The sequence below is a fragment of the Oncorhynchus keta genome, chromosome 12 (genome assembly GCF_023373465.1).
Source record: "Oncorhynchus keta strain PuntledgeMale-10-30-2019 chromosome 12, Oket_V2, whole genome shotgun sequence".
NCBI lineage: Eukaryota > Metazoa > Chordata > Actinopteri > Salmoniformes > Salmonidae > Oncorhynchus > Oncorhynchus keta.
In genome coordinates this window covers 18,008,081-18,034,565 of record NC_068432.1, presented here as the reverse complement: position 1 = coordinate 18,034,565, position 26,485 = coordinate 18,008,081, and the positions used below count along the sequence as shown (strand labels likewise).

The 26,485-nt window shown below is 42.9% G+C and overlaps 1 protein-coding gene across 12 annotated transcripts in view; it reads right to left on the bottom strand.

The window, feature by feature from the left end:
* The window catches only part of LOC118391049 (neural cell adhesion molecule 1-like), a 320,476-nt gene that overhangs the window by 254,159 nt on the left and 39,832 nt on the right, over positions 1-26,485 (bottom strand). The window lies entirely within an intron of this gene.

Genomic DNA, 26,485 nt, shown 5'->3' with positions numbered 1-26,485 from the left:
AAAAAAAAGAGAGAAAGAAAACACTTGCTACTTACAAATGAATTGTACTGAAACAGTCAACAGGGCTTTTCTGCGTGTGAGGATGTTCCCCTTGAATAAGCAGATTTAGGGGAGTGCTAATAGGTCTTTGTAGATTGCCTTTCAAGGATCAAAGAGATGAATTGGGCCCATTAAAATGGGACAGAGCTGTGTAGAAACATAAAATAAGGGAAGACTTATTTGCTGCATTCTAAAGAGGCCTTTCAGTGAATGTCTTCTCACCTTTCACACAAATAGCATCGTTTCATGATCATTCATTAGATGGGATCAATGAACATAATCATGTAAGCCTCGTTGGATGTTTGACCTAGAGATGTTTCAGCGACAGACCATGAGTCTCAAGTACATGTCTAGGACAGTGTTTCCCAACTCTGGTCCTCGAGTACCCCCAATAGTACACATTTCTGTTGTAGTCCTGAACAAACACACCTCATTCAACTCATTGAGGGCTTGATGATTAGTTGACAAGTTTAATCAGGTGTGCTTGTCTAGGGCTACAATGAAAACTTGTACTTTTAGGGGTACTCGCGGATCAGGGTCGGGAAACACTGGTCTAGGACATGCTCATTTCTCAGTATGTTTAGATTATCATACACTGCCATGGAAATCGAATACGACCCAGTTGACAGCATGTGACACTATTTTCACCCTGACCAGTAGATTACTGGCGAGGTCCTCCAATGAGAGCTAAGTCTATAAAGTTGTTCAAACACACGGCACACATACTAGATTTGAAAAGCTGACCGTTTGGGTGAATACCTCTCCTTACCTCCTCATGAACTGTTGTTGTGTTTTTAGCCATGATACTGTAGTGATGCAGGGAAAAAAATTGCTACAGTTACATTTCGGGATATTATTTTTTATGATATATTGTATTGTTTTGACAATATCGCAAGAAAATGTTTTCTGTAGTTGGCTGTACCTGCACCAAAACAAACCAATTTGTTTTCATCACTTTTATTTTCATAACCGATTAATACTCATTTTCTAATGGCTCTCTCTTGTCTCTCTGCAGCAGACATATTGTGAGAAATAAGTTTGGACCATGCAATCGCAATAAAATCACAGTATTGAATCGCGAATACATATAGAATTGTGAGAATCGCAACACATATCGCATCGGCACCTAAGTATCGTGTTAATATCATACCGTGAGGTCCCTGGCAATTCCCAGTCCTAAGATACTGCCATGACAACCAACACCCACCAAGAGTAGATATGCTCTTCTTGCTTTGCACGCATTTGACATGATATCCCTCTTCTCTGGTTTATTCCATCTATCATGTAAGTGTTCAAGGTTAGAAACAAAGGTTACATCCGATATATGCTAATGACCTCTCCCAAGATCTCAGAAGCCTCAATTCCAGGCAATCTGTTGGTGGTTCAGGTTACCTTGACTATCAGCAGACCACAACTGCCAGTAATCTAGTCACTGAAACCATTGTCTGGTTCTGTGGCTCCAGCTAGTAAGTCGCAACATCTACGGAACTACAGAGTTTAGATATAACCTGACTGCACATTGTCCGAGCTGTGAGCACAACCATGAGTGGATAGTTGACTGTCGCTCCAAACCTCAACTGCAAACACTTGGCAATTTAGATTGCACTTGGCAATTTAGAAGAGAGAATTCGATTTACATAGAAACAATTTCTTCAGAGCTGAAAGATGCAGCCGCTCCAAATTATGTCTTGAGAGATCACTTTATCTCTTCACAGACAGTTCTAGCAGTTCAACATTTTAGATTTCGGCACAACAATTTCAATTTTGATACTTTATTTCTGCCTTTTGGACACTTGGCACAACATTATGCCACCTGCTCTCATAGCTGCTCCAAATCCGGTGCAGTCATTACAATTCATTTGATTAACTTAATCTATGGGCCATTATGTGTAATGGGCTGAAATGTTTTACAGTTGGCCTAGTTATGACAGCAAATCAATACATGTATTCCCCTGAATTAAAGTAATCCAGCGAGACTACTTTTTTAATGGGTATTGCATTTCTTGGCATGATAATGTAATGTCCCAATGGTCAAGCTCATCAGCATTAAAACCGCTAAAGCCACAGTAACTGTCAATCACCTTAATCCTCAAACATATGGAATCATTTTTATTTCAAATACAACTGAAATATAACACAATTCTGTCGTTTTCATGTGCTGTACAACACCAAAGGCAGTCTGAGACATCTTCGATATGTTTATTGAAGTGGTGGCATTGAAAACATATCCTCTTCACAAATAACCCTCCAACAATCGGGGTTTTGATTCAGTAGAGCCGATAACATATTTATTTATTTGTTGGACAGATGAATAGCAGCTGCAATTCAATAAATGGTCCTAATAAAATGTGCTTGTTGACGCTCCTCATAGTACAACTGTGTTGTAAAGGACTCGACAATGGTGATTGTCTGGCACACAACAATGTCTAGACAGGAGGAAAAAACCTAGGAGAGGGTAAAACCAGGGGTGCACATCAAAAGCTGCCTGATTACTGTCTGCAGTGAAAGCTGGCATGGGCTCACCCCCATTTTCAAAAGGACAACTGCAAGGGTAATTCCACAAACAATGGCACTTAGGCACCTGGGGAATCTTCTAAAAAAGCATCCTGGCTCCCTCGATTACAGCTCTCACATGGTCTACAATCCAGTCATGGTGTACCCGTTCATGGGCAGAAATAGTTAAGAGTGTGGGGGGTGGGAGGAGAATGAGAGAGTAGTGCCTTAATGAATCACAGCAGTAGCAATAAACACATAAGCATTACAGCATGGGATACTTTCTGCGACACTCGAGCAGGGATCTGATTAGATGCGATGTGTTGGATGGGATGGATGGGGCCTGTCTACTACCCCTACTCTCTCTCTCTGAGGCACAGACACAAAATGGCAGCTGAGAGGCTCCCTGAACACATTGATCTCCACCGTTCTGCCTGGCGCCTGGCTGAGCCATATGGCTTCAGCAATCACTTTAGCCCCTGCCAGCCTCTGCAATACTTACACTTCTTCAAGAGGAAGATTGGCTTGCTTACCTCAGTGCCGTAAGTCTGCTCTGTTTTCGTTCCTTTGCTGTTTTTTTTTCATGGTAACTCAAGCAGCAAATGTGGAGAAAGCATTGACGTAAGACCTTCAGGCTGTTACCAGGCTGTTCAAGGGGGGGGGGCTTTCGATCCAATACTGTGCTTGTGGATCAACACTCAGTTAATTCAACAGGAGCCCATATTTCTGATGAGAGCTCAAATGTTCTACCACTTCACAGTGTACACAACACCAAATGGCTCAGATGAATTGTACAGTAAACCAGTAAGTGTGAGAGAGAACAAGAAAGCAAAAAAGATTAAATGCTTATTGAGAATCCAATACACAGTTCACTGTGAGAAGGGGGCACTGGAAGGCAGTTGGAGCTTCCTTGGCTTTCCCTCCTCTTCTCCTTCCAACAAATGGATTTCTCTCTATGTGATGTAGATGTATATTGACTGAGCTGCTTACCCCTGGCAGTCTGAGACGCAGACATGCATGTTAGTGTTAGAAGGCAAGGCGTCCCTGTGTCCAAGTACTTAATGTAAACCATCTCCATGTTAGTCAGCCCTCTCTGCAGCTGCTTTGCATTAGACTGATATTAGCCTCAATACAATTAAACCTGCCTGGCTGAACCACACTCAGAGCAGAGGTACCCCTCTGAGCGGTTGGATCTGCAATGTCTTGACAGCTAAAGAAGCTCCTCTCTCATAAAAGTAGAGCGCAAAAATTAACACTACCTAACATAAAAACAATTACACACAAAACATGATGGGAAACAGAGGGTTAAATACAAGTAGTTTAATTGGGGAAATGTAAACCAGGTGTGTATGGAAACAAGACAAGACTAATGGATATACGAATAAATGGAGCGGCGATGGCTAGAAAGCCGGTGACGTCGGTTGCCGAACGTCGCCCGAACAAGGAGAGGGGCTGACTTCGGCAGAAGTCGTGACACTAGAAAAGGTTTATAAGGACTCATTTGCATAAAGGGTCCCACCCATTTCGTAGCCAGGAATCCTTGATTTATGGTGGCCATTTAAATTGACCCCATAAAGTTCCCCCTACTATGTTATAGGGCGAAGAGGCAACACTGTAGTGATGGGAAGTTCAGTTTTTTTTTTACTGACTCTGATCTTTTCAACTCGTTCAGTCAAAATAGCACATTTTCATTTGATTCAGAAATGCTCAGAGCCCTACTGGTGGACGATGAACTCAAAACTCGAAAGAGTCGTGATTCTCGCCATAGGGGGTTATTGTTGGAGAGATGTGACTAAGAGACTTATAAAAGTGTACTTCAAACAATGTACATTTGTGACTGCTAAGAATATAAATAAGAGTACTTATTGCTACCTTTGAAACAATGTCTACACTCTTAGAAAACATGGTGCTATCGTAACCACACTAGATTGTGAATGACTCTTTGTGGAATGACTTGACTGACGAGAGGGAGATAAGCACATATCGTTCTTGAACTGCAGAAGCCCCCTGATTCGTTCTCGAGTTTGAATGTTGAGCAGAAGCAGGCTGTGTATCCTAGGTTTTGTGTCCATCACAGCCTAAAGCTGCGTCCATCGATAACATTCAATATTCAATTGGTAACACTTCATTTTAAGGTACACATATTAGCCACTCATTTGTAGTTTATAAGTATGTACAGTTGTAGTCGGAAGTTTACATACACTTAGGTTGGAGTCATTAAAACTAGTTTTTCAACCACTCCACAAATTTCTTGTTAACAAACTATAGTTTTGGCAAGTCAGTTAGGACATCTACTTTGTGTATGACACAAGTAATTTTTCCAACAATTGATTACAGACAGATTATTTCACTTATAATTCACTGTATCACAATTCCAGTGGGTCAGAAGTTTACGTACACTAAGTTGACTGTGCCTTTAAACAGCTCAGAAAATGATGTCATGGCTTTAGAAGCTTCTGATAGGCTAATTAACATAATTTGAGTCAGTTGGAGGTGTACATGTGGATGTATTTCAAGGCCTACCTTACATTTTGGAGAAATGTCCTCTGGTCTGATGAAACAAAAATAGAACTGTTTGGCCATAATGACCATTGTTATGTTTGGAGGAAAAAGGGGGAGCCTTGCAAGCCAATTAACACCATCCCAACCGTGAAGCATGGTGGTGGCAGCATTATGTTGTTGCTGCTGTAGCAAACTGGCTCAAATTAAGATCCTACATCTGTACATCTAAAAAACACAGTGAAATGCTTGAATTCTCTGTCTGAAAACTGCAGTTGATGTGATCCTTTTTAGCTACAGGATAGCAGTATCCCTGAGTGCCTTTGGCAACCCAAACATGTAGGGTTCACCAAATCAAATCAAATCAAATTTTATTTGTCACATACACATGGTTAGCAGATGTTAATGCGAGTGTAGCGAAATGCTTGTGCTTCTAGTTCCGACAATGCAGTAATAACCAACAAGTAATCTAACTAACAATTCCAAAACTACTGTCTTATACACAGTGTAAGGAGATAAAGAATATGTACATAAGGATATATGAATGAGTGATGGTACAGGGCAGCATACAGTAGATGGTATCGAGTACAGTATATACATATGAGATGAGTATGTAGACAAAGTAAACAAAGTGGCATAGTTAAAGTGGCTAGTGATACATGTATTACATAAGGATGCAGTCGATGATATAGAGTACAGTATATACGTATGCATATGAGATTAATAATGTAGGGTAAGTAACATTATATAAGGTAGCATTTTTTAAAGTGGCTAGTGATATATTTACATCATTTCCCATCAATTCCCATTATTAAAGTGGCTGGAGTTGGGTCAATGTAAGTGTGTTGGCAGCAGCCACTCAATGTTAGTAGTTGCTGTTTAACAGTCTGATGGCCTTGGGATAGAAGCACCTGTACTGACCTCGCCTTCTGGATGATAGCGGGGTGAACAGGCAGTGGCTCGGGTGGTTGATGTCCTTGATGATCTTTATGGCCTTCCTGTAACATCGGGTGGTGTAGGTGTCCTGGAGGGCAGGTAGTTTGCCCCCGGTGATGCGTTGTGCAGACCTCACTACCCTCTGGAGAACCTTACGGTTGAGGGCGGAGCAGTTGCCGTACCAGGCGGTGATACAGCCCGCCAGGATGCTCTCGATTGTGCATCTGTAGAAGTTTGTGAGTGCTTTTGGTGACAAGCCGAATTTCTTCAGCCTCCTGAGGTTGAAGAGGCGCTGCTGCGTCTTATTCACGACGCTGTCTGTGTGAGTGGACCAATTCAGTTTGTCTGTGATGTGTATGCCGAGGAACTTAAAACTTGCTACCCTCTCCACTACTGTTCCATCGATGTGGATAGGGGGGTGTTCCCTCTGCTGTTTCCTGAAGTCCACAATCATCTCCTTAGTTTTGTTGACGTTGAGTGTGAGGTTATTTTCCTGACACAACACTCCGAGGGCCCTCACCTCCTCCCTGTAGGCCGTCTCGTCGTTGTTGGTAATCAAGCCTACCACTGTTGTGTCGTCCATAAACTTGATGATTGAGTTGGAGGCGTGCGTGGCCACGCAGTCGTGGGTGAACAGGGAGTACAGGAGAGGGCTCAGAACGCACCCTTGTGGGGCCCCCGTGTTGAGGATCAGCGGGGAGGAGATGTTGTTGCCTATCCTCACCACCTGGGGGCGGCCCGTCAGGAAGTCCAGTACCCAGTTGCACAGGGCGGGGTCGAGACCCAGGGTCTCGAGCTTGATGACGAGCTTGGAGGGTACTATGGTGTTGAATGCCGAGCTGTAGTCGATGAACAGCATTCTCACATAGGTATTCCTCTTGTCCAGATGGGTTAGGGCAGTGTGCAGTGTGGTTGAGATTGCATCGTCTGTGGACCTATTTGGGCGGTAAGCAAATTGGAGTGGGTCTAGGGTGTCAGGTAGGGTGGAGGTGATATGGTCCTTGACTAGTCTCTCAAAGCACTTCATGATGACGGAAGTGAGTGCTACGGGGCGGTAGTCGTTTAGCTCAGTTACCTTAGCTTTCTTGGGAACAGGAACAATGGTGGCCCTCTTGAAGCATGTGGGAACAGCAGACTGGTATAGGGATTGATTGAATATGTCCGTAAACACACCGGCCAGCTGGTCTGCGCATGCTCTGAGGGCGCGGCTGGGGATGCCGTCTGGGCCTGCAGCCTTGCGAGGGTTAACACGTTTAAATGTCTTACTCACCTCGGCTGCAGTGAATGAGAGACCGCATGTTTTCGTTGCAGGCCGTGTCAGTGGCACTGTATTGTCCTCAAAGCGGGCAAAAAAGTTATTTAGTCTGCCTGGGAGCAAGACATCCTGGTCCATGACTGAGCTGGGTTTCTTCTTGTAGTCCGTGATTGACTGTAGACCCTGCCACATGCCTCTTGTGTCTGAGCCGTTGAATTGAGATTCTACTTTGTCTCTGTACTGACGCTTAGCTTGTTTGATAGCCTTGCGGAGGGAATAGCTGCACTGTTTGTATTCGGTCATGTTACCAGACACCTTGCCCTGATTAAAAGCAGTGGTTCGCGCTCTCAGTTTCACGCGAATGCTGCCATCAATCCACGGTTTCTGGTTAGGGAATGTTTTTATCGTTGCTATGGGAACGACATCTTCAACGCACGTTCTAATGAACTCGCACACCGAATCAGCGTATTCGTCAATATTGTTATCTGACGCAATACGAAACATGTCCCAGTCCACGTGATAGAAGCAGTCTTGGAGTGTGGAGTCAGCTTGGTCGGACCAGCGTTGGACAGACCTCAGCGTGGGAGCCTCTTGTTTAAGTTTCTGTCTGTAGGCAGGGATCAACAAAATGGAGTCGTGGTCAGCTTTTCCGAAAGGGGGCGGGGCAGGGCCTTATATGCGTCGCGGAAGTTAGAGTAACAATGATCCAAGGTTTTACCACCCCTGGTTGCGCAATCGATATGCTGATAAAATTTAGGGAGTATTGTTTTCAGATTAGCTTTGTTAAAATCCCCAGCTACAATGAATGCAGCCTCCAGATAAATGGTTTCCAGTTTGCAAAGAGTTAAATAAAGTTTGTTCAGAGCCATCGATGTGTCTGCTTGGGGGGGGATATATACGGCTGTGATTATAATCGAAGAGAATTCTCTTGGTAGATAATGCGGTCTACATTTGATTGTGAGGAATTCTAAATCAGGTGAACAGAAGGATTTGAGTTCATGTATGTTTCTTTCATCACACCATGTCTCGTTAGTCATGAGGCATACGCCCCCGCCACTCTTCTTACCAGAAAGATGTTTGTTTCTGTCGGTGCGATGCGTGGAGAAACCCGTTGGCTGCACCGCCCCGGATAGCGTCTCTCCAGTGAGCCATGTTTCCGTGAAGCAGAGAACGTTACAGTCTCTGATGTCCCTCTGGAATGCTACCCTTGCTCGGATTTCATCAACCTTGTTGTCAAGAGACTGGACATTTGCAAGAAGAATGCTAGGGAGTGGTGCACGATGTGCCCGTGTCCGGAGTCTGACCAGAAGACCGCTACGTTTCCCTCTTTTACGAAGTCATTTTTTGGGGTCGCTGCATGGAATCAATTCCGTTGACCTGATTGTAAGGCAGAACACAGGATCCGCGTCGCGGAAAACATATTCTTGGTCGTACTGATGGTGACTTGACGCTGATCTTATATTCAGTAGTTCTTCTCGACTGTATGTAATGAAACCTGAGATGACCTGGGGTACCAATGTAAGAAATAACACGTAAAAAAACAAAAACTGCATAGTTTCCTAGGAACGCGAAGCGAGGCGGCCATCTCCGTCGGCGCCGGAAGTAACAACACCAGAGCTGTAATCTATTTAGAGGGACAGACACTGTTACATTTGGTTTGTTTGGACATAAACAGCTCTGTATCTCGCACAGTCAGCCCCGGTTAGAACCGGTTTAAGATGGTTCCCTTTATGGCCAGAGAGAAAAGGGCCTCAGTGAGCCTCAGTGATTGTGGTCTGTTATGATATACAGCATTGCAAGTAAGATATTAGCTTAACCTGTTAAGTCGACCCTCTACTTTTTCAAACATTCTGTTAAAAATCGCGCAACATTTCAGTGCCCTGCTACTCAGACCAGGAATATAGTATATGCATATGATTAGTATGTGTGGATAGAAAACACTCAGACGTTTATAAAACTGGTCAAATCACGGCTGTGACTATAACAGAACGTGTGTTTCATCGAAAAGTGCAGGAAAATCTGATCACTGAAAATGGAAATAAATATCCTTGCGCTACTTCCAGGAATTGTTCAAAGTGAACCGAATTAAATGAGGCCGAGGTTGCAGTGCCTACAGCTTCCACACGTTGTCTAGAGTCTTGTCATTTGATTCAGCTTTGATTCTTGGTCAAACTGAATCAAGGGAACCGATTCCCTTCGGTCTCCGACCGGATGTTTTGGTCGAGCTCTCTCCAGACATTTTTTCGAGACGGACACCTATAGAATTGACATCGCCTCCTGATGAATTTTATCGCTTATTAACGTGTACTAATACCTAAAGTTGCATTACAAAAGTATTTCGAAGTGTTTTGTGAAAGTTTATCGTCGACTTTTTGAATTTTAAAAATGACGTTACGTTATGAAACGCTATTTTTTTCCGTTTATCACACAGTCTTCATAGATCGATATCTAGGCTATATATGGACCGATTTAATCGGGAAAAAAAGACCCAATAGTGATTATGGGACATCTAGGAGTGCCAACAAAGAAGATGGTCAAAGGTAATGAATGTTTTATATTTTATTTGTGCGGTTTGTGTAGCGACGACTATGCTAATTATTTTGTTTACGTCCGCTGCGGGTCTTTTGGGGTGTTACATGCTATCAGATAATAGCTTCTCATGCTTTCGCCGAAAAGCATTTTAAAAATCTTACTTGTTGCCTGGATTCACAACGAGTGTAGCTTTAATTCAATACCCTGCATGTGTATTTTAATGAACGTTTGAGTTTGAACTAATATTATTAGCATTTAGCGTAGCGCATTTGCATTTCCAGAGCTCTAGATGGGACGCCTGCATGCCAGGTAGGAGCAAGAGGTTAAACTAAGTTAATAGTATATAAGTACATAAAAGGTGCAGAAGATTTTAAAAAATGCCAGCTCAAGCTGAGATATTAATGCTTCATCTGTAAAGCAATTAACTATCAACTAATTAATGGGGTACACCGTTAGGAAACATTGTTTTATGTATGCGGGAAGTTGCTGTGTTCACGCCTTGAATGCAACGATTCCATGTTTCTAGGTCATACCTTCATACGGAGGGTGCATTCCATCCGTGATGTTTTTAAGATGCTTAGGCCATGGTAATCTCAGGCTTTCATGAAATAAAAAAGTAAACAAACAGCCATCACATCACAGAGCTTAAGCATATGTTTTTTTCAAATGGCATACTCTTCCCTCAGTGTTTAAATGACATGCTCTTAAAATAGCCGTGAAGATGAAAGCCTTCACAAAACCAGTCAAATCCCTGATTCACATTCATCTGACCTCTTTTTAAAAACTAACTCTCCTCCCCTCTTTGCTCTTTTTAAAACTCTGCCTCGCTCTAAAGGTTGTAATTGTGGCTGCTCCAGGGTAATTTCGAGGTCAGCGGCCCTCTGTTGCCCCTTTTTTTGGAGTGTGAGTAGTGTGGTTGGCTTTGAACCAGGCCTGGTTCGTAGTCATCAAAAGCCCTGGACCTTTTGGAAATACCACTAGGTCTTTGGACATTTGACATCCATTTTGGAGCATTTCCTGGCTGCCAGTGCAGGATGTGCCAACTCAAGGAGTATCTTGGAAATTGTTGAAATGTCTTTAGGGTTGGGGAGTCATTACCAAACAGAGCTGCAAAGGGGGTCGACCTGCTTGCCAGCCAGCTCAACACACGGGCAACAGATGATAGGGAATGCCATGTGCCACAACCAGCCTGCCGACACCGATCCCTCCCAGCCAGCCAATCAGGGTAATCAGAAATAGACTAGCGGGGCCGTGAGTAGAGCACAGAGGAGCGTTTTTCCTGGGAATGTGGAGCAGGGAAAACATCCTCATCGCTACGCCAGCTCTCCCAGACCTTCTGACACTGGCAGACAAGACTTAGCTTGCAGCGCTGACACACCGACAGAGGGGTGTTTTGTTTTGTGGCTGTCTAAGACCTTCTACTCTTAGCGGTTATTTGGCTCTTCTTAGCACGTCATGTATTCACACTTAAGGCACAATCTAGTCAAAAAGTATCAAAAGAAGAGAGAGGGGGAGGGAGAGAGAGGTGAACTTCCGGGGGTATGTTGTGGAGGCAGAGGAGCTGGGATTCAGACAAGAGCTGTAAATAAATTAACAACCGAGAGAGAGAGGAGAGGAGAGACTGGCCTTGAACACACAATCCTTCTATTGCTAGGAAGTCAGTGTTTTCATCATATGACTCCACTTCAGATGCACCAGACATCATGACTATATTCCTTTCCTAAAGATACCTCAGCTGTCAAAGCTGTTAAATAATGCATTTGGCATTTGAAAAGTGCCATGCTGTTCAACACCTTTAAGTGCATTTTCCTCCATATTTTTTTGATAGCTCTGTGCGCCTCGGATACTCTGTCTCGGCAATTATATCATGTCCAGAATCTCCTCAAATCTCGTTACAGTTCTGCCATTTTACATGTCTTTAAAGTAGTGTCCCAGCAGGAAACTGAAAAGACAAAGAGACATCTCAGTGATGATGTCTACCGCACCAGGAGCCTCCCATTCTGGCTCTACCCTAATTAAAAAAGTATATTTAATGAGCATTTAAAGAGCGCCCATGTTAAGAATAGCAATAAGCATGCCTGCCAGGTCATCTATGCCTCAGCCAATGCTACCTTGATTGGTTTTCTCAAAAGTGTCTTCTAATAGTTTCATTATGAAGCCAGCCATTTTGAGTTAACGAAGCAAGGGGGATTCAAACTGGCTCCTAGTATTATTTAAGTTAGTTGAGTTGTTCAATATGTTTTCTGCATGCTTTCTATCTCGTTTTGGTCATTTATGTTGACACTGAAACTGTTTTTCCAATCACAAAAATGACCAATTAGACAGCCCGCCTAAGAACTTTCTACACAGGAAAAAAATTGTAATTAGCTCCAATGATGGTAATTTCCTCCATATTAAAGGGATAGGTTGAGATTTTGGTAATGAAGCCCTTTATCTAATTATACAGATTCAGAAGAACAGGAACAGCTAGCATGCTAACTGTTCCTGTAGACTTTCAATCAGTAGAGTCCGCAGAGTACCGTCCGTGAAGGTATTGCAGGGGGTCCGCACCCCCAAAAAGAAAAAATTATATTAGCTGTTCCTGTTCGTCAGACTCTGGGGAAGTAGATAAAGGGCTTCATTGCCAACATCTCTAACTATCCCTTTAACTATCCCTTGGAAAGAAATGTTTGAAAACCCCTTAAATAAGTGACTGTCACACATGAATGTGTACCGTAAATTCAATAATATTAACGTATTGGATTTAGATACGGTTTTCCCTAAGTTTTGTAACCTAAAGTACCATCTGTGTAATATATTTTTTTATTGGAAAGCTACATTGACAGCATATCCTTGGATAAATCTCAGTAATCTTAATATCAGTATATCACTGCTAGACGAGGATAGAGATGATACAGTACAGATCATTCAAACTAAAAGGGCAATACTTAATCCTCCTCTCTAACACCACAGGAATGTGTTATCAGTGGAACCATCCAGAGCTGAAGATGCACTGTCTAGAGCTGGAGATGTGTTTGTATTGGTTGATACATGTACAGTACGTGGGTATATATATATACACTACATAGCTAAAAGTGTAGGGACACCTGCTTCTCGAATATCTCATTCCTAAATCATGGGCATTAATATGGAGTTGGTCCCTACTTTGCTGCTGTATCAGCCTCCACCTCTTCTGGGAAGGATTTCCACTAGATGTTGGAACATTGCAGTGGAGCCTTGCTTCCATTCAGCCACAAGAGCATTAGTGAGTTTGGGCACTGATGTTGGGCGATTAGGCCTGGCTCACAGTCGGCGTTCCAATTCATCCCAAAGGTTTCGATGGGGTTGAGGTCAGGGCTCTGTGCAGGCCAGTCAAGTTCTTCCACACCGATCTCGACAAACAATTTCTGTAATGACCTCGCTTTGTGCACTGGGGGCATTGTCATACTGAAACATTAAAGGGCCTTCCCCGAACTGTTGCCACAAAGTTGGAGGCACAGAATTGTCTAGAATGTCATTGTATATTGTAGAGTTAAGATTTACCTTCACTGGAACTAAGGGACCTAGCCCCAACCATGAAAAACAAACCCAGATTATTATTCCTCCTCCACTATACTTTACAGTTGGCATTATGCAGGTAGTGTTCTCCTGGCGTCCACCAAACTTAGATTTGTCTGTCAGACTGCCAGGTGAAGCGTGATTTATCACTTCAGAGAACATGTTTCCACTGCTTCAGAGTCCAATGGCGGCGAGCTTTACTTCACTCCAGCCGACGCTTGGCATTGGTGATCTTAGGCTTGAGTGAGGATGCTCAGCCATGGAAACCCATTTCATGAAGCTTGCAACAAACAGTTATTGTGCTTCAGCACTTGGCAGTTCCATTCTGTGAGCTTGTGTGGCCTACCACTTTGCGGCTGAGCCGTTGTTGCTCCTAGACGTTTCGACTTCACAATACCAATGACAGGGGCAGCACTAGCAGGGCAGAAATTTGACAAACTGACTTGTTGGAAAGGTGGCATGCTATGACGGTGCCACGTTGAAAGTCATTGATCTCTTCAGTATGGCCATTCTACTGCCAATGTTTATGGAGATTGCATGGCTGTGTGCTCGATTTTATACACCTGTCAGCAACGTGTGGCTGAAATAGCCGAATCAAATACTTTTGGCCATGTAGTGTATGTACCAACACAAACAAACAACCTGCTGGCTGGTATCAACACAACACCACACAGGCTAGAGGGATCTCTGGATCTCTGCAGTCCCAGAGATACTTAGCCAAGTCCATCTAATGACTAGAGTTACACTGAACAAAAATATAAACGCACCATGTAAAGTGTTGGTCCCATGTTTCATGAACTAAAATAAAAAATCCCTGAAATTTTCCATACGCACAAAAAGCTTATTTCTTTTACGTTTTGTGCACAAATTTGATTACATCCCTGTTAGTGCGCACTTCTCCTTAGCCAAGATAATCCATCCACCTGACAGGCGTGGCCTATCAAGAAGCTGATTAAACAACATGATCATTACACTGGTGCACCTTGTGCTGGTGACAATAAAAGGCCACCTCTAAAATGTGCAGTTTGTCACAAAACCCAATGCCACATATGTATCAAGTTTTGAGGGAGCGTGAAATTGGCATGCTGACTGCAGGTATGTCCACCAGAGCTGTTGCAGATAATTGAACGTTCATTTCTCTACCATAAGCTGCCTCCATTGTCATTTTAGGGAAGAGGTGCTGAGGAGTTTTCTGTCTGTATAAAGCCCTTTGTGGGGAAAACTGGGCTGGGTCTGACTCCCCAGTGGGTTGGCCTTGCTGCCAAGTGGGTGGGCCTACGCACTCCAAGGCTCACCCATGGCTGTGCCCTTGCGCAGTCATGTGAAATCCATATATTAGGGCCTAATGAATGTATTTCAATTGACTGATATCCTTCTATGAACTGTAACTCTTGCATGTTGCATGTTGCATTTATATTTTTGTTACGTATAATACATCAGACAGAAATGCTATTGCCGAGTCTCCACTACGCTCTTTTTATTTTTATTTCACCTTTATTTAACCAGGTAGGCTATTTGGTTGCAAGTTCTCATTTACAGCTGCGACCTGGCCAAGACAAAGCAAAGCAGTGCGACACAAACAACAACACAGTTACACATGGAATAAACAAACATACAGTCAATAACACAATAGGAAAAAAGTCTATATACAGTGTGTGTCACAAATCCGACCGAGGGTGGCTTCCCTTCCCAGTCGGGAGGCGCTCGGCGGTCGTCGTCACCGGCCTATTAGCTGCCACTGATTGTCATTCCTCCCTCTCCTTGTATGTTTATTGTTAGCACCTGTTCTTGAATGATTAGTTGGGCTTTATTAGACAGCCAGCCCGCCTATTTCTTTGTGCGGGATTAATTATTGTGACCTTCGGTTCTGTCGTAGAGGAACGTGTTTGTTCCTGGTCGTGTATTTTGGTTGTACTATTTTTGTCCCGCGTGTTTGGGGCAGTTTGGTTGTGAGCACACTGTGTTGTGTTTTGTGCATTAAAGAGCACAGCGTTGCACTCTCTGTTTCCTGCGTCTGACTCCACACCCACAACACCCGGAGCGTTACAGTGTGTGCAAATGAGGTAAGATAAGGAAGGCAATAAATAGGCCATAGTGGCGAAATAATTACAATTTAGCAATTAAACACTGGAGTGATAGATATTCAGAAGATGAATGTGCAAGTACAGATACTGGAGTGTAAAGGGAAAAAAAATAACAGTATGGGGATGAGGTAGTTGGGTGGGCTATTTACAGATGGGCTATGTACAGATGCAGTGATCTGTGAGCTGCTCTGACAGCTGGTGATTAAAGTTAGTGAGGGAGATATCTGTCTCCAGCTTCAGTGATTCTAGCAATTCGTTCCAGTCATTAGCAGCAGAGAATTGGAAGGAAAGGCAGCCAAAGGAGGAATTGGCTTTGGGGGTGACCAGTGAAATATACCTTCTGGAGCAATTGCTATGGGTGGGTGCTGCTATGGTGACCAGTGAGCTGAGATAAAGCAGGGATTTACCTAGCAAAGACTTATAGATGACCTGAAGCCAATGGGTTTGGCGACAAATATGAAGCGAGGGCCAGCCGACGAGAGCATACAGGTAGCAGTGGTGTGTAGTATATGGGGTTTGGTGACAAAACAGATGCCAATGTGATAGACTGCATCCAATTTGCTGAGTAGAGTGTTGGAGGCTATTTTGTAAAAGCCGAAGTTGTAAAAGCCGAAGGATAGTCAGTTTTACGAGGGTATGTTTGGAAATACGATGCCGATTCTAGATTTAATTTTGTATTGGAGATGCTTAATGTGAGTCTGGAAGGAGAGTTTACAGTCTAACCAGACATCTAGGTGTTTGTATTTGTCCACATATTCTAAGTCAGAACCGTCCAGTGTAGTGATGCAGGACGGGCGGGCAGCGATCGGTTGAAGAGCATGCATTTAGTTTTACTTGCATTTAAGAGCAGTTGTAGGCCACGGACGGAGAGTGTTATGGCATTGAAGCTCATCTGGAGGTTACTTAATTAACACAGTGTCCAAAGAAGGGCCAGAATTATACAAAATGGTGTCGTCTGCGTAGAGGTGGATCAGAGAATCACCTGCTGCAAGAGCGACATCATTGATGTTTAGGACCTTGAGCGTGGCTGAGGTGCACCCATGACCAGCTCGGAAACCAGATTGCATAGCGGAGAAGGTAACGTGGGATTCGAAATGGTCGGTGATCTGTTTGTTAACTTGGCTTTCGAAAGACCTTAGAGAAAGCAGGGTAGGATAGATTTTGGTCTGTAGCAGTTTGATATAGGTCTGTAGCAGGATAGATATAGGTCTGTAGCAACTCTGCTCCTGTTTATTAACTGGTCTCATATTGCCATCATCCAATACCACGTCACTGAGCAACAACAGCAGGTTTCTAACCTACAATGACTTTATGTGGGGTAATAAGTGTTCCACTGCACCACTGCACTTGAAAATCATCAAAGATACAAATCAATTGCTAAGCATATAAACAAGGTGAATCTAGGAATAACTAGTGGGTTATTATGACCAAGTGTGAATTATGACCAATTAAAAACACGCAAGGCAGATTTTATGATACCTACATTTACTGATGTTGGAAGTTCCAAAAAGGAGAGCTAAAAATTAGGGGGGAAAAGCCGCCCAGCATGAGCCCTTGGGGAAAACAATGATACATTCTGGGGGTGAAACTTGAGTGTTATGGACTAAGCCTACAAGCGGTGGCCACTGTATTCTCCCCTATGGCTCAGACGTAAGGCCCCGTCCCTGACAGGAGGCCGGAGGCCCCTCTAGAGAAATGTGCCATGGTGAATGGTGGAGTGGAGTGAGCAGACGGGAGCATTTAGAAAGAACAGGCAGTGCATGGATGACTTCCTGAGAGTCTCGCTGAGCTGCTTAATCGTAACCAGATTTGGAGCATTAAGATGAAAACAAAACTCCAAAAGCTTGTACAGTTTATGGGTCTTAAGATGCAAGCCTAATTGCGTGTGTGTGTGTGTGTGTCAAAGGGGATTTGGATGAATGTGTCAGAATATGTGTGTTCTTTCTGGGCTTCATTATGTTTTGACCCATTAACCACCTGGCTTGGGGGTCGCTGGATCATTCACATTACTTAATAGTGTGTATGAAGGATCCATCTCACTGGAGTTTCCTGCGTAATTGTTTTTAAAAGTAGGAGTGATGTGAAACAGTAGTAGAAATCGTAGGATACACCTTAGAAGTAACCTAAACTAAAAGGTTCAAAGTTACTAGTAAACAATAAATGACTTACCTTGAGAAAGAATACCATGAAAACACCATCAAGACACCAGAGGATCCAGAGGACAGGAGAGAAAGAGAGAAGTCCAAACACTGAATTAGTCATTGGTTTATGATTTCAATGGTAACATACAAGTTGTAAATCACATTGATTCAGGTGTGCAGTTTGCGAAACATTTCCATACGATAGTAATGGTCAGAAAATATCTACATACAGTACCATTAAACAACAAAGTTCACCGGTCATCTTCATGAGAGAATTTCCTTCCGAAGAGAGTCTCAGGTAGCCTTTTCAAATTCAAATGGCTAACTGCGATACTGTCCTCATATCTTGTGATTGTTCATCATCATGTGAGAATTAATGGAAGTGAATCAAGACTGTGCGCCCAAGGTTAATCATATTCTCACATGTATCACGACGCATAGGAGAAGGACATGGCGTACTGTCTGAATTACAAAGCCGTGTCTTTTAGACAAGTTTGAAGGGTGTTGTCATGGATATACATCATCTCTGAATGGTAAAAATCACTGCTGCTAAACCACCAGTGTTTGCTTGCCAGTAATTGAATTTGTGTTGGTCTAAGAGATTAACGCTATCTCAGGTTACATGGCATCCTTTCAGCGGCGAGGTCACACTATAATCACAGATCCGCGCATAGCAATAAGCGACAATAAGCAACAATAACCAACAGACTTTGGCTCAGCGTTCGCAAGTTTTCACTGAGAACGTCATTTGAGAAGCGCTCTTGTTCTCTTCGTGCAAAGGTCACAGCTGTATGTTTCTTTCCTCAGAGTGGAGTTCCTCTGTCTGGTTTGGTCTATTGTTAATTTATTAATTGTTGAAAATGATTCCAAATAACCCAAAGTTCCAATAGGCTCTGCAGAAGAACACTGTGGATCATTATTGAGGAAAAGGTGGGAGTTGGGACGAATTTAGGCCCCTTGGCCAATTAGCCTTGTCCATTCCAGATCACTTCCTAAAGTCCAGCTAACAACACCGTAGAACACTCACTCATTCATTCTCTAATGAACTTCAGATTCACAATGAATACTCGGCTGCCGAGCCAATCGGACACATAGCATTTTGCACAGCTAAAGGCCTGTGACAAATGCCAGGTTTTACTGTATCTCTGAAAAAGCATACTTTCCATTTAACGTTGTAAGTGGCAGTTAGCACAGCTTATTCTAGTGCTTGCCAGGATATAGTGGTACAAAGGGCCAAGCAAAAACACAAATTACTTTACAGATGGAGGCATAAGCTGACACACACAGATCATTGATATTCACTGTAAAGTGCTTTAAAGAGACCACCCGCTGTCTTAATTGTACGTTGCCACCCCAACTTTGAAAGCTCTGGGACCAAAGCATTTAAAGCTAACATTGAGCAACATATTGATCTTCTACTCCCTTTTAACCTGGATATGCACTTGAAATAATTCTGTCCAAAATTGAGAAAAAATGACAGATTTTGGGGCATTGTCCATAAGTAACACAATCTGGATTGGTACTTCTAATATCTGAGCTCAGATATTCAGTGCCATAGCAAGAGGCAGCTGTGCACTTCTCCATATCTCTGACTAATGATAATGAATGTTGTAAAAGCTGAGAGCCTCTTCTCAGTGTCGGCCTGTGTGAACTTTGGAGTGGTTGATTCAGTGGAGAGTGCCGAGTCCCCCGTCCCTCTCAACGGTGACACGGCGGGTTCCTGAATGCTGAGCAGCTTCCCCGCCGCTCGGATCTGAGAGGACGGCGCGGCTCGCTGATGTGAGGAGAATCGAGTTCCACCAAGATAAACATTTGGCACATTTGCCTATCACGATGCGGGAGGGCAATTTCTTCCCGTCTGAGCAATGTGAAAATATGCTTGAATAATCAACAGCTACTAGTCCTTTCTCTTGTCTCTCTCTCTCTCTTTCAACTTAACTGACATTTACATAGTAGGAAACCCTCGTGTTGTCCTCCTTCAGCAGTTTGTTTCAGCTAAGCTGATGTAATCGATGTTTCATGTACATCCGTATGAGCTCCTCATGGTTTGTAGCAGGTCTCAGTCTGCACTGCTCTCCAGTAGTTCACTCTCTACCCATCAACCTAGGTTAATGGAGAGAGCTGTATGCTCTGGGATACTGCTCACTTAATGCAATCTCATATTGCAGCAGGCGGAGCGGAGTGCCAAAGAGCAGGAATTTGTATTGGTGTCACCCGCAAGTGCTGCCTCGCTCCTCGAAATAGCTTATGCCATGCACTGAACCCCGACAGAGTTGGCCTTGGAGACTGCAGCGGGGACTTACACACACTGCCTGGCCGGGGTCGATTAGCAGAGAGGCCGCTTAAACTGTGAACGTCTCGGGATGCACTTCCACAAAAGCAACCTGGGTCAATTTGAACTGGCAGCTGGTGGTAGGTATTCTACAAGGTGTGTGTGTAGTGGAGGTTGGGGATAGTGGATCCATGTGTTCTTTCTTTACCACCCAGTAATACAAGATGGGGCTACGAATGGAGTAGGGGTGGAGGCTTAGACATCAATATAACATCTCAGGGGAATACGGTCAGTGTGAGGCTGTGTAAGGCTTGACTGGGCAGGTTGGAGGTGGTGTTGTTGTTCAGAGGCTGGAATTCTCTATCAGAGCCACAACTCTTACGTCTGAGATCTTTGTCCACTGAGCAAGTAGCCAAACTGTTTGTTTTCATTTGAAGTGCCATCTCTAGAACCGGATAAAAAGAAACTCAACATGAATATGTCTCTCCACAGCAGTGCACTCCAAAAATATGAACAGATTCAGTAAGTGAGTAGCATTTCTAATGTGGAAAACATGCATAAGCAATTTAGAGTAGTGATATTGTAGGAACAAGGGAATAATGAAGTTCTGCTTCGAGACAATCTCAGCATCTGGGGTTATTTTGTGTCAACAATAGCAATCTGTAGCCTCTAAATGAACCTCCTGTCTGACTGCTGAAGACGTGTCTGCAAAATTCCTTGAGCTGAAACAACTGTTCAAGGGGGCGGGCTAGCCCGACAAGGCACAGTCCAAAGAAGCAGTTACAAACAGATAAGAGCTTCTGTGCTTCTACATCTGCATTGCTTCCTCGTTGGGGTTTTAGGCTGGGTATCTGTATAAGCACTTTGTGACAACTACTGATGTAGAAAGGGCTTTATAAAATACATTTGTAAAATTGATTGAAGAGCCCCAACAATGGCCCACTGAGGCACCTCTTCATCACTACTAGCACAAGTTGAGGTAAGGTAAGCTAAGCTCAAAATGTTTTATGTCAAGCCAAAAGCACACTGGCTAACAGCACAGTGAACGTCCTTTAACAAGAAGTAAACAGGAAATAAATGTATGATGTTACCGCATGAGTGTCATAATGTGACAGTCAGAATGGTGCCTTGCCATAGCCAATCGTGAAATATGGATAATCATTCGTTCTAACCAGAAATGAACAAAAACTTGGTAGTAAACCTATATCTGGTGAGGCATATCGGCACACTCTATTGAGATCTCATGTTTCAATCCAGTGACAGCTTTATTTAACCATTGCCAACACAGAATCCAGGGAATATCCTCCTGCTACAAAGTGAGTGGAGCTCCCTACATCATACATAATGTATGAGCTCTGGGTGCAAATAAGTTCTAGGCTACCAGGGAAAGAAAGGTGGGCAATGAAATATAAAGACTATAAAAACAGTTTTTTTTGTGGAGAAAGAAATTGACACATTGTCTACACCAATTCATGTGTCTGAAGTATGAGGTCATTTTGAAAACTATGCTAATCTCAACCTCAAACGCAATTACTTGTATCAATACCACGGTGCATTTTGCCCTTCAACCCATGAACAGACAATCGTTGCTGCAACAGCCTGTCAGAACCCTAATGGGAGACACTATCTCCCCTGCTATCTTTTGTTTCGCTCAATGATGAGTTGAATTATAACCATCATCATTAACTCCTTATCTGTGGTTCATCTGGGCCCTAGTCCTCTTGTCTCCTAGCCCACTGATCTGTAGGCCCTATACACACACGCTGCTCTTTAAGAGGCCAGTCTATTTCTTCATCGAACACTCCATTCGATGGAGTTCAGCTTTATTATGATTATACAGACTGGATTCATCTATTCAGCCAGCAGACATGTGCTTGGTTTTCCAATGTGCTTAATGGAGGACAGCATTGCTGCTGCTATCCTCCTGCTGTACTTTCATCCTCCTACTGTAATTGTTCGCAGAAGTTATGAGATTTAATTTGGGACTATGCAACATGTGCAGGAATTGAATGACTTGAGAAAACAAATAGCACCAGTTTCAAATTAGCTAAATATTTAGAGGGCAAAATGACACCTTTGTTTCTCTGGCAGATGAAAGCGACCCTTGACTCTGCTCTTTTATAGTTTGTTTGGTTGAGGAGCTTGGCTTACAGTGATAGAGCTAATGTCAACACCGGCCAAATACCAAATTACAAAGCGAAGGAGTGACCATGCGTGTTACCCCACTGCTAGGGCTTCGGCAGGGAACACATGATCTTTGTCAATAACCCAAGAAAAAAAACACCTTCCTATCTCAATTGCCATGGCCAGAAATACAAGACGTGGGCTGTATTTGGCACAAAAATACATTTACCCCAAGACAGACGAGAAATACTTGTGATTCCCATCAGTCACCTGTCATGTAACACGAAGAGTAGGGTTCTGAACCCTGGGGTGATAAAATCGCCTCTCCAATACACCTATCACACATTTAATGGTGCGTCGCTCTAAAAGTGCACGCTCAGTGCACCATGTTTTAACAGGTTTGTGTGGTGACAAATGCCCTGTTGTCACAAAAGGAGCTGGTGGAGGCAGACAAGCAATATCTGCTATGGTGAGATGGAGAACTCTGATTTAAAAGCCCCATTTCCGACCTACTGTTGTTTGGCGAGGCAATTTTTTTCTATGATTGTACTGAGAGCCACATAACTTTTTATTGAGGAAGTCTTTAACGACCAACAGTTTTCTATCCAGGAGAGGTCTGAGTAGTGGTAACAGTGAATTGAATCAAGCTCACCACCTGCGATACATTTTCCACTTTGGCAATGAATTCAGAGCAATCATTAGAGGACAACAAGAAATGATAAAGCAAAGCCCTGCTTCTTCTGGTAGGAAATTAATGGCGCTCGGCTCGTAGACAAAACCTCTTTACACTACACTCTATTTCTCTCCAAACCCATTGTGGGTTAAATATCATAGTCTCCCCAACCTTGTTGATCTGAAGATTGCCACTAAATCCCTTCATCTTCCTTCCTTTCCTTAAGCGTCTCACCATATCTCTATCCTTTTGGTAAACAAGAGTGCTCTCTCCCTTGGTTTATCTCTTCTTAACCATCTTGTGCCTTCCACCTGGGTTCGTCAGGCTGAATCATCCCTCTCTTCTTCTTTTATCATCATTTCAACGTTGGCCGCCACCTGTCCATCTTTCTTCCAGATGTGAGCGGCCCTGCCAGTCCACAAAGTACAGAAGCCAATGAAAGCCCTCTGAAAGCATCCAGAACACTGAGATGATTTATATTGCCAATGATAGTAGTGTGGCTGACTTCTGAATCCAACAATCGGTCTGCCTGAGGTGAGGTTATGTATGGGTGGATAGAGTTGGGGTTTGAAACTTAAATTAACCTTTAAGAGATGTTAGAAGTAGCTTGTTTTTTTCTTCTACTTTCAACCTTCGTCACAGCAGCCTATTGCAAATACTCAAGTGTCATTACCACCAGACTAAGTGGTGGTTTATTTATACACACGCTCCTCACACAGTAGAGGAGCTATAATGGGTCATGTATGTTCATCCAGCACTTTAGAGTGTCCCGTCATTAGAGCTGGGTGATATATCGAATTCCTTCGATTAATTAGAATGTATGTGTTTGAGCGATATTCCAAATGCCTGTATTGCAAGGTTTGTTTTATTTAATCGTTTTACTGAGCGTTTATGTCCGCTTGGTTTCATGTTGTCTTTTTGGTCTCGTCTCTTTCACTCCTTCTGTGCTGTGTGCACCTTCTCAAGGTTCACCAGATTTGCATATAATGACGAGATGCTCATGTCTCCGCTCTAACAATGGGAGTCGTTGTCCCAAAGGCAGGAAGGCAGGCGACAAGCCTAGGTAAAAAAATAAGCCCATAGAAATGCATTGGCCTTTTGGATTTTGGCCTCTTCCTCTCTGTTTACAAACACCACATACCAAGCCAGTTTTATTGCTTCTTTAATCAGGTCAAACAGTTTTCAGCTGTGCTAACATAATTGCAAAAGGGTTTTCTAATGATCAATTAGTCTTTTAAATTATAAACTTGGATTAGCTAACACAACATGCCACAGGAACAGAAGAGTGATGGTTGCCAATAATGGGCCTCTGTACGCCTATGTAGATATTCCATAGAAAATATGCCACCTCCAACTACAATAGTCATCTACGACATTAACAATGTCTACACTGTATTTCTGATCAATTTGATGTTATTTTAATGGACAAAAAATGTTTTTCTTTCAAAAACAAGGACATTTCTAACTGACCCCAAACTTTTGAACGGTAGTGTATATACAGTACAAGTCAAAAGTTTGGACACACCTACTCATTCAAGGATTTTTCTTAATTTTTGCTATACTTTGTAGAATAATAGTGAAGACATCAACACTATCGACTAACACATTTGGTATCATGTAGTTACCAAAAAATGTGTTAAACAAATCTAAATATATTTTAGATTTTTCGATTCTTCAAAGTAGCCACCCTTTGCCTTGATGACAGCTTTGCACTCTCTTGGCATTCTCTCAACCAGATTCACCTGGAAAGCTTTTCCAACAGTCTTGAAGGAGTTCCCACATATGCTGAGCACTTGTTGCTGGCTGCTTTTCCTTCACTCTGTGGTCCAACTTATCCCAAACCATGTCAATTGGGTTGAGGTCAGATGATTGTGGAGGCCAGGTCATCTGATGCAGCACTCCATCACTCTCCTTCTTGGTAAAATAGCCCTTTACACAGCCTGGAGGTGTGTTGGGTCATTGTCCTGTTGAAAAACATATGATAGTCCCACTAAGAGGAAACCAAATGGGATGGCGTATCTCTGCAGAATACTGTGGTAGCCATGCTGGTTAAGTGTGCCTTGAATTCGAAATAAATCAATGACGGTGTCACCAGAAAAGCGGAAACCAAATGGGATGGCGTATCGCTGCAGAATACTGTGGTAGCCATGCTGGTTTAGTGTGCCTTGAATTCGAAATAAATCACTGACGGTGTCACCAGAAAAGCACCCCCACACCATCAAGCCTCCTCCTCCATGCATCACACTGGGAACCACACATGCGGAGATCATCCTTTCACCTACTCTCGTCTCACAAAGACATGTTGGAACCAAAAATCAAAAATCTCAAAATCTCATCAGACCAAAGGACAGATTTCCACCAGTCTAATGTCCATTGCTCATGTTTCTTGGTCAAGCAAGTCTCTTATTCTTATCGGTGTCCTTTAGTAGTAGTTTCTTTGCAGCAATTCAACCATGAAGGCCTGATTCATGCAGTCTCCTCTGAACAGTTGATGTTGAGATGTGTCTGTTACTTGAACTCTGTGAAGGATTTATTTGGGATGCTATTTCTGAACTTATCCTCTAAGGAACTTATCCTCTTCAACAGAGGTAACTCTGGGTCTTCCTTTGGTGTCCTCATGAGAGCCAGTTTCATCATAGCGCTTGACGGTTTTTGTGACTGCACTTGAAGAAACTTTCAAAGTTCTTGAAGTTTTCCAGATTGACTGATTGGCTCAAACATATTAAGAAGGAAAGAAATTCTGCAAATTAACTTTTAATAGGGCACACCTGTTAACCTCTTGGTCCTACCTGGCACGCAGGCGTCCCATCTAGAGCTCTGGAAATGCAAATGCGCTACGCTAAATGCTAATAGTATTAGTTAAAACTCAAACGTTCATTAAAATACACATGCAGGGTATTGAATTAAAGCTACACTCGTTGTGAATCCAGGCAACAAGTCAGATTTTTAAAATGCTTTTCGGCGAAAGCATGAGAAGCTATTATCTGATAGCATGTAACACCCCAAAAGACCCGCAAGGGGACGTAAACAAAATAATTAGCATAGTCGTCGCTACACAAACCGCACAAATAAAATATAAAACATTCATTACCTTTGACCATCTTCTTTGTTGGCACTCCTAGATGTCCCATAATCACTATTGGGTCTTTTTTTCAATTAAATTGGTCCATATATAGCCTAGATATCGTTCTATGAAGACTGTGTGATAAACGGAAAAAAAATAGCGTTTCATAACGTAACGTCATTTTTTAAAATTCAAAAAGTCGACGATAAACTTTCACAAAACACTTCGAAATACTTTTGTAATGCAACTTTAGGTATTAGTACACGTTAATAAGCAATAAAATTCATCAGGAGGCGATGTAAATTCTATAGGTGTCTGTTTCGAAAAAATGTCTTGGAGAGAGCTCGACCAAAACATCCGGTCGGAGACCGGAGGGAATCGATTCCCTTGATTCGGTCAGACCAAGAATCAATTGCGAATCAAATGACAAGACTCTAGACAACGTGTGAAAGCTGTAGGCACTGCAACCTCGGCCTCATTTAATTCGATTCACTTTGAACAATTCCTTGAAGTCGCGGATGGATATTTTTTTCCATTTTCAGTGATCAGATATTCCTGCACTTTTCGATGAAACGCACGTTCTGTTATAGTCACAGCCGTGATTTAACCAGTTTTATAAACGTCTGAGTGTTTTCTATCCACACATACTAATCATATGCATATACTATATTCCTGGCCTGAGTAGCAGGGCGCTGAAATGTTGCACGATTTTTAACAGAATTTTCGAAAAAGTAGAGGGTCGACTTAACAGGTTAATTGAAATGCATTCCAGGTGACTACCTCATGAAGCTGGTTGAGAGAAGGCCAAGAGTTTTGTTCAAAGCTGTCATCAAGAC